Genomic DNA, 9,288 nt, shown 5'->3' with positions numbered 1-9,288 from the left:
TTGAGATTGTAGTTGCGAACTACATTGAGAACGATTTTATAATGCACTTTCGTCTGTCTCGAGAAGTAAGTAATGGATTGATTGCTCGATTTACTACGTCTCCTACTTATTTATCACTACAAGGTTCGTATGTTACATAATAATTTGAAGTACCTTATAAGTATGCTATTGTATATTACTAAATTATCATGTTTTAATAGCATTAAAGTTGTAAATATGTTTTTTATAGGTCATGCAGGATATGAGACTATATCCCCAGAGAAACATATTCTAAGTTTCTTATGGTTTGTTGGACACCAAAGCGAGCTATCGAGATGTGGCAGATAGATTTGGACTCACCATAAGTGCATTGTATAATGTAATTTCCAGGGTAACCAATTATTTAATGTCTGTAGCGCCAACCATCATCCGATTCCCTACATTACAAGAGAAAGAAGCCACTCAAGATTATATTTATCGAGAAAAAAATTTCCTGGAATAATAGGTACATTATACAACACATTATTTGTAAGAATTAATGTAAATACATACATTAATTTTCTTTGAATCATTAAATATTCATTACAGGTATCATAGATGGATCACACATCCGTATCGACAAACCGGTGGAAGATAAAGATTCCTACATAAATAGAAAACAATATTTTTCAATTCAATTACAAGGTGTCGTTAATTATGAGCAGAAATTTATTGATGTTTTTATCGGTTACCCTGGATCAGTCCATGATGCCAGGGTTTTTAGGGAATCGCCATTATACAACAGTCTGAATGAACTTTGTGGAGGTTTGTAACATTGCAGTGCTTTCTATATTACACATTGAAATTAATAATTGAAACAAATTTTAATTTATAGAAGGTACATACTTACTAAGAGACAGTGCATATCCTTGTTTACAACGGCTAATTGTCCTTATAGGGATAATGGACATTTGACAAGAGCTCAAACCAATTTTAATCGAAGATTGAGTTTATGTCGCGTTATTGTCGAAAACGCATTTGGTAATTTGAAGCAACGATTTCGACAATTGTACCACTTCAAATTGAGAAATATTGTTCGAATGGTCCAAGTTGTGCATGTGTGCTGTGTTTTACATAATTTGGCAAATGCTAATAATCTGCAAATGTTTGAACCACCTCCTGCTGAGGATTATCCGGATCCTGAGATTGCAAACGCAGAAATTAATTGGGTTGGATATGACAATGAAATACTGCCAGATAATCAACAGAGACATGATCTTCGTGACGAAATCTGTCGATAACTTGCCATTTAATAAATTAATATAATAAACATTTTAAAATTAATGTTTATTATTTTTGTGTGTAAATTGGCGAAGACCTATTATCAATAATCATGATATTTATTAAATACAAATTTGATATATATTGTATAATTAATTCAATGATAATCACTAAAAGACATGCTTATTAATAAAGAAAAAATTACTGTAACAATACACAGAATGTAATTGTAACGATGCATATCGTTACGTAATAATAAAAATGCAGAACAATGCGAATCAGGAGCGCAAGAAGACAGCGCGTCCTCGAATATTGTAAACAGCGCGACTGCCGAACAACCGCGGTAAATAGCGAAACAAGCGAGATTCGAGAGATATAAAACGCCGCGTAATCGTAATCGGGAGATTCGATCGTCCGCTCTCGAAAGAGAATCAGAACCGATCTACCGCTCTTGAAGGAGAATCCGATTACGATCATCCACTCTAAGAGAGACCAAGTCTATTCCGCTCCTGGCAGATTACTGCTCGTCGATTGGCGACTGTAATCACTCCGCCGTCGTTACACGGATACGTGACATCGACATTCGACTCTACTCCGCTCCTGGCAGATTACTGCTCGTCGATTGGCGACTGTAATCACTCCGCCGTCGTTACACGGATACGTGTCATCGACATTCGACTCTACTCCGCTCCTGGCAGATTACTGTTCGTCGCTGGGCGACTGTAATCACTCCGCCGTCGGCTCACGGATTCGTGAGGCCGACACTGATAAGGTCCGCGGCACCGCTGGCCGCATTCAAAATCGTGTCCGAATGAGCCGAGCTCGTTGAGTCATAAAGGAAACTCCGAGAGCTAAGGTCCCGTGTACGAGGACCGACGACCGCACCGCATACACCGAACCGACTCAAATCTCCGCGATAGGAGATCGAAAGGAGCGCCGCTAAGGCAATATCCCGCGTGCAGTTATGCTGCAATCTCAACGACCGCGACATTATACGAATCCAAGACGCCGCTAAAATCGCTGGAAGAAGTGTCAATCGCGCTTAAGAGACAAGACGCTGAAAGAAACGTCAACAGAACAAACTCGCGAATACGCGACACTGACGTTGTCCGCGTCTCGCGCACCGCGCGTCACATCACGCAAACCGGCGTCTAAACAAGTCTCTGTCAGGCGATACAAACAACCAAAACCAACGGCGTCGACACGTATTTTTCGATCTATATATTGTCATTATCGTCAGCTTAATATTTAAATATATTATTCATTATTATTTTTAAAAACACTGTTCTTTTCAATTATTCCGCTTATCACGAACCCGATCAGACGAGCGATTCGAACCTGCAACGAATCGCGGTTACATAATGATTATAAAAATAAATGGTAGTCAATTGCTTTGTTCTTTTTAACTGCACTGCCGAACTAGTACGATAAGTGAGGGAAAGTATATTTGTTTCATTTTAACTTATTAGTTAACTTACTAGTTTAGAAGTGCAGCTAAAAAAACAGACCAAATGTAAGAACATATATGGTATAGTTTATTGGTGCTGTTCGAGAGCGAGAATTATCTTCTCTAAATAGGCGATAGAGCGTTCTCGAATGTTCGCTCGGTCGCCAGCATCGCGACAGACTCGCCGCTAGCCGCAGCGCGAGTTTATATTTTTTTCGCGCTGATTTCGCTCGCTGGTCGCGGTTGCCATGCCGACCATCAAACAAACAAACAAACATACGCGTTAGTCAACTCATACATGAGATCGCCGCTGTTACCACGCGGTCCTTATATGGCTATTCTAGAAGATTCGGCTACCGCGACCAACCAGCGATCGACTTGTCGCTAAGCGCTGTTTCTTTAAAACCCGCCCTCGTCGACGACGAGGGCAGTCGTCGGCAGTCAGTCGCCGGGAATTCGCTTCGCTCGTCGACCGGATGGCATCTCGGTCCTCGAGGTCCGCTGAGCTTCAGTTTCGGCAGCTGAAGCAGCGAACTCTTCGCGTCAGCTTGATAGACTTGATATCAAGCATTCGAAGGCTAAGATTATTGCGGCCTCCGAACTCCTCTGGTTTAAAATCGCCTGCGATTTTCTCGACTCGCAACATCGCCGCGACTCCGTTCAAGCGCCGAGAGCCTAACGCTCTCTCAGGCCCGCTCCTTACCTTCGTTCGCAAGTCGGCGGGTCTGGCCCGCCGTTCTCGCGCTAACGTTCTCAGCCTCCGTGGCCTCTGCGTCCTTCGAAGGTAAACCAAACTGCGGATCGGAACACCGACTCGCGAGTCATCTACTCACTTCTCCCTTTCGTTCAGTGTAATTAATTGTGTAAAACTGTGTACCTTCCGTTTCAACACCTTGTTAAATACTCGAGAGCTCTTCGTTTGACGGCTCGCGGACGCGCGCCAGGGTCGCGCAAGATCTCCGTCGCTCGCGCGCAAGATTTCCGTCCGCGGAGCGCTAATTTAACGCTCAACAAGATCTCCGCCGCGTTCGGCTGACCCGGCCGTCGGCAACCTGAAAATTTCCGTTTCGCTTTCTTTGCCGACGAACAACCCTCTCGATCCGTGTCTTACAATAAAGGAAGTGATCTTCAATCGAAGTGTGAACTTATTCAACTCGCTCACCTGTCCTCACTTTGCCCTGCTCTGGGTGTTATCAGCGCGTTCGGTCGTTGCCCGACGGGAGCTAAGCCCGTCGGATCCGCGACAGGTGCCGTTAATTTTTTTTTATAACATCAATTAATTCTTTTAACAGATCATTCCGTTCTGCTAGTAAATTATTCGTTTTTTCTCGTTACTGCAAAATTATCTGTCTGTATTCCTTCGTTGTTGCCACGGATTCTTCTTGAAGTATTCTAGTTTGTGTGTATTCTTGTAAAATCTGGATTTGAGTGGCATTTAGATCTCTTTGGCATTGGATTAACGTTTCCTTGTATTTTTTGATCTCCTGTTGGCAATTATCCAAAGCTTTGGCTGTGGTACCCTGACCACTTTTTCTTTTTTTTTGGCCCAAGGAATGGGTCACAGTTTCCGGTATTGATGCTTCAATTAGTGCACTTTCATTATCAATGTCATTATCAGTGCTTATTGCACTCTCATCTGGAATATTATCCTCTATCGGTAGCTCCCTTGACAACGACTGTGTGGTTTGTAAGGCCGTTGTCTGCATCACTGGTATTACGACTGGGGTGCCGAAACTATAAATAAAAATGTAATTAATTTTATAAAAGGGAAAAGTAATTTACATTATTTAACAAATAATTATCTTTTTAATTTTTTGTTTATTAACTGTATTATTTTATTTCTTTCCGTAATGTATTCGACTCTTTTTGTTTCTAACTTATTTATAATGTGTTGTACAATATACATATCTTATTATTATAATATAAAGATGATTTCTTTTTAAGTTAAAGACTTTAATTTTTAATTATCATACTTTTTATGGTATATAGCATATCAAACCTTTCATTCGATGATGTGTTGCCCATGATATTTGCCATCTCTTTCCAAACCTTAAGTCCATCCCGGCCCGACACTGCCAATGGCACTATATTGTGACGCTTTCCTAATATTTACGTCAATTCTCTAATCATAGCACATTATACATATTATACATATAAAAAATTTTATCTGAGATCGTTGTTTTATTTGTACTGTGTAATTTATACATACATCTCGTAACTGCAGCCAATCCGTCCTCTCCCAGTTTTTTATTGTTGGACAACATATTTTTATAGGCCCTTTCTAAAGTTTTAAATTTATTTTCTACTTGAAGTGAAGTTACAATATACTCTGCTTCTTTCAACTCCTGGCTGATAAGTTGCCACATTACTTTGTAACGAAGCGTTACTAAGCCCGCGCCTGAGGGCTCGACCACACCGACACGCCCGAACATCCGACGTGTCGGTGTACACGGCGCTTAGCACCACTTTAATGGCCACGCGGCCTTCCGCTCACCTGCACGTGATCCGACGTCGCAGCGCCCTAGGTGGGGGCAGCGCGACGCGGATCCACGCGGGTATAAAAGCCGGGCGCTCCCGGCACCAGGAGGATTCCCGTCGCTGCGGCCGTCCCAGCCACAGCGACTACGAAGGTGCGCTCGCCTTTCGACGCCGTGCTCACGCGGCATCCCGACCTCCGCTATACGAAGGTGCGCTCGCCTTTCGACGCCGTGTTCACGCGGCATTCCGACCTCCGCTATACGAAGGTGCGCTCGCCTTTCAACGCCGTGCTCACGCGGCATCCCGACCTCCGCTATACGAAGGTGCGCTTGCCTTTCGACGCCGTGTTCACGCGGCACCTCGACCCTGCCGTGCGAATAGGGGCTGCGAGGGATTGGGGTTGTAAGTCCGCCATCTCCGTCGGTCGCTGCCGACTCCCCCCCAGCTCACCTGCGCTCTGACAGGGTCATCCCGCGACCACGACCGCGCGTCCGCCTAGACTAAGCCCGCGTCCGCCTAGACTAAGCCCGCGTCCGCCTAGAATAAGTCCGCGTCCGCCGATCCTCTGTTCGCGACCACGTCCTCCGCAAATTGTATCCCGCGACCACGACCGCTCGTCCGAAGAGCCGCGCGTCCGCCTAGAATAAGTCCGCGTCCGCCGATCCTCTGTTCGCGACCACGTCCTCCGCAAATTGTATCCCGCGACCACGACCGCTCGTCCGAAGAGCCGCGCGTCCGCCTAGAATAAGTCCGCGTCCGCCGATCCTCTGTTCGCGACCGCGCCCATCCGAAACTATCTTCGCGTACCCCTCCACCCGCGCCGCCGACCCGCCCGTCGTACCTCAGTGTAACGCGTGAATAAACGATTATTTTGGTAGTCCGCAGAGTGACAATTATTCCCTCCTCCCGATCCCGGACACCGGCGAGCCATCTAAGGCCTCCTCACGAAGGGAAACTCCTCGAGTAACGAGCCCGCGCGCACGCCGCACGCGACTCGTCATAACTTTTAAGTTTTTAATTTTTCTATTGTATACCATCTCTCGCTTAGTGCGATATAACTCTAAAAATAATCTAGTGCTCGCATCGGTCCAAGAAAAAGATTTATTCCCACTGCCATCCGCAGCTTCATTTTCTTTATTAGTATCAGTTATTATCCTTCCTGATTGCCCCAAAAAGACTTCAATTTCCCTCCCATCAACATTAAACCTTACAGGTGCACCATTAAAATTAACATCTGATACCGAAAATTGAAACTGCAATCCATCTACGAAAATGATATACATACATTAATAATGTATGTAAAATTCATAAGAGGCATTTTATTTAAAATAAACATACCGTCACATTGACACGACACCAATCCATTTTCGTCCACGAGTATCTCGTTACTGTTATTTCGTATTATCGTAGCTTTTGTAATTTCTGCTATTTCTTCATTTTTTATACAACAAAACACATCGCTTTTTTTCTTATAGCTCAATATTGGTTCCTATAAGTAGGGTTTTTGCTTGGGTTTTAGGTTACAACTGCACAACACACATCTAAAACGTTAACGCGAAAAAAGTGTTACCTTTACACCTTCTCTCGAGCTAGTGTAATTAGGGTGTACACTTTCCTCTAAAAGTATAGTACACCTTTCAAGAAGAACAGCGTGTTAATCGCGCAACTGACGTCACTTCCGACAAGTAGAACGAAAAAGTGTAAAAATGTGTACACTTTACACAAAAGTGTACAAAAGTGTAACAAGAAGAACATGAGTCACCTCATTACTGGAGCTCTCTACTGAACACAATTGATGAGATTGAGCCGAGCACTCAAGGAAAAACGCGCCCACTACTACTCTAGACACGACAAAATTATTCTCCTGCATGATAATGCTCGTCCACATGTTGCGGCGCCGGTCAAAATCTACTTGGAAACACTCGATTAGGAAGTTTTACCCCACCCGCCGTATTCACCAGACATTGCTCCCTCTGACTATCACTTGTTTCGATCGATGACGTACGGCCTGTCTGAGCAGCGCTTCACATTATATGAAGATATAAAAAATGGGTGTATATCAGTTGGACACGGGGCAATTGGACACAGTCCAATCACAAGTCGCTGTTCCAAGGGACCCTACAAATGTCTCTAATCACACGGTGCTGTGATTGGCTGTGTCCAAATGCACCGTGTCCAAGTGCACCGCTCCCATCAAAAATTGGGTCGATTCGTGGATAGCCTCAAAAGATGAAGCGTTCTTCTGACGCGATATTCGTATGCTGCCAGAAAGATGGGAAAAAGTAGTGGCTAGCGATGGACAATACTTTGAATAAAACATAAGGTACCGTTCTTTCACAATAAATGCCTAATTTTTGATAAAAAATGGCGGAGACTTATTTGTACTCCCAATATTTTGGATTTTTATACTCGACGTGTATAACATCTGTTGTTTCCACAAGTACTTTTGGTTCATATAGTAACTTAATAATGTCCTATATGCATTTTCTACATGATTATATAACAAATAGATCTTTGGAGATTTAGACTAAAATTCAAGATTTAAATTATTAAAAATTGGCAAGACATTCCAAAAATTCTAAATATAATTTATTCATAGGAGTTATTAAATTTTCATAGATTTCAGAAGCAGCACTTATTCCATTAAATTGTTCTACTCGAAAATAAAGAATAAGTGCTTCATATTGCTCTAGAACGGGAGCGGTGCACTTGGACACGGTGCATTTGGACACAGCCAATCACAGCACCGTGTGATTAGAGACATTTGTAGGGTCCCTTGGAACAGCGACTTGTGATTGGACTGTGTCCAATTGCCCCGTGTCCTGATATACACCCCTCTAGAACTCTTTGTACTACTGGTTGTAAGGACAACCAACGTGTTTATGCCGGTTGAAGAAGTTTATAAGGTTTCAAACCTAAGAAAACTTGGAAATCTTTAAATTGCGATTGTCTTTTGAAACTATACTGCATATATGTATAAATATTCCTAACAAGTTTTTCAGGATCATCAGAAAGTTTTGTACAAGCATATAAAGCACACAATGCCAAAGAATGGCACATATATTTCATAACAAATATATGAGGTATATCATTAGTGAGTAAAGTTTTTAATGAATGATTGGGACCCATCATTGCATGAACACCATCAGCAACAAAAGCAATCATATTTAATTTGTAAGGTATATTATTTGTTTAAAAGAAATTTATAATAGCATTATACAAACTTTGTGCTGAAGCATCTTTTATCTCTATTAAAGCTAAAAATTCGTCACGAATTTGAAAATTTATATTAATTCGTGGCACCAATGCCAAATGTTTTATTGAGCTATGATCAGTAGATTTATCAACTAACAATGCAAATTTGTTTGTTCTTAGTTTGTCTACTAACTCATTAAAACTGCTTTTTCCTATGATATTATTGGGAGTACAAATTAGTTCGGTCCGTTTTTTGTGGTCAAAAATGCATTTATTTTAGAACAAAATGAATGAACAGATTAATCAAAGTATTGTCCATCGCTGGCTACTACTTTTTCCCACCTCTTAGGCAATTTTCGAATTCCATCTCGAAAAAATGTCTCGTCTTTTGACGCGATCCAAGTTCGGAGCCAATTTTCGATTTCTGCGAAAGAAGTGAACCGGTGACCTGCCAAATCATGCTGCATCCGTCGGAACAATCAGTAATCAGAAGGAGCAATGTCCGGCGAATACGACGGATACGGTAAAATATCCCACTTGAGCGTTTCCAAATAATTTTTTACAACTTTTGCGACATGAGGCTGAGCGTTATCATGCAGAAGAATAACTTTGACATGTCTTTATTCGTATTCCGGCCGTTTTTCTCGTAATGCACGGCTCAAACGAATCAACTCCCAATGATTTTGCAAGCTCCTCTTGCGTTTGACTCGGATCTTCATCGAGTAATGCCTTCAATTCTTTGTCTTCGAATTTTTTTGGCTGTCCAAAGCGAGGCTTGGGGAGCGGTGCACTTGGACACGGTGCATTTGGACACAGCCAATCACAGCACCGTGTGATTAGAGACATTTGTAGGGTCCCTTGGAACAGCAACTTGTGATTGGACTGTGTCCAATTGCCCCGTGTCCAACTGATATACACCCGAGGCTTGT

Source organism: Odontomachus brunneus, unplaced genomic scaffold (assembly GCF_010583005.1).
Source record: "Odontomachus brunneus isolate Ranch 3 - 2012 unplaced genomic scaffold, Obru_v1 Obru_scaffold_194, whole genome shotgun sequence".
NCBI classification, from domain to species: Eukaryota; Metazoa; Arthropoda; class Insecta; order Hymenoptera; family Formicidae; genus Odontomachus; species Odontomachus brunneus.
Note: the sequence above shows the minus strand (reverse complement) of the source record.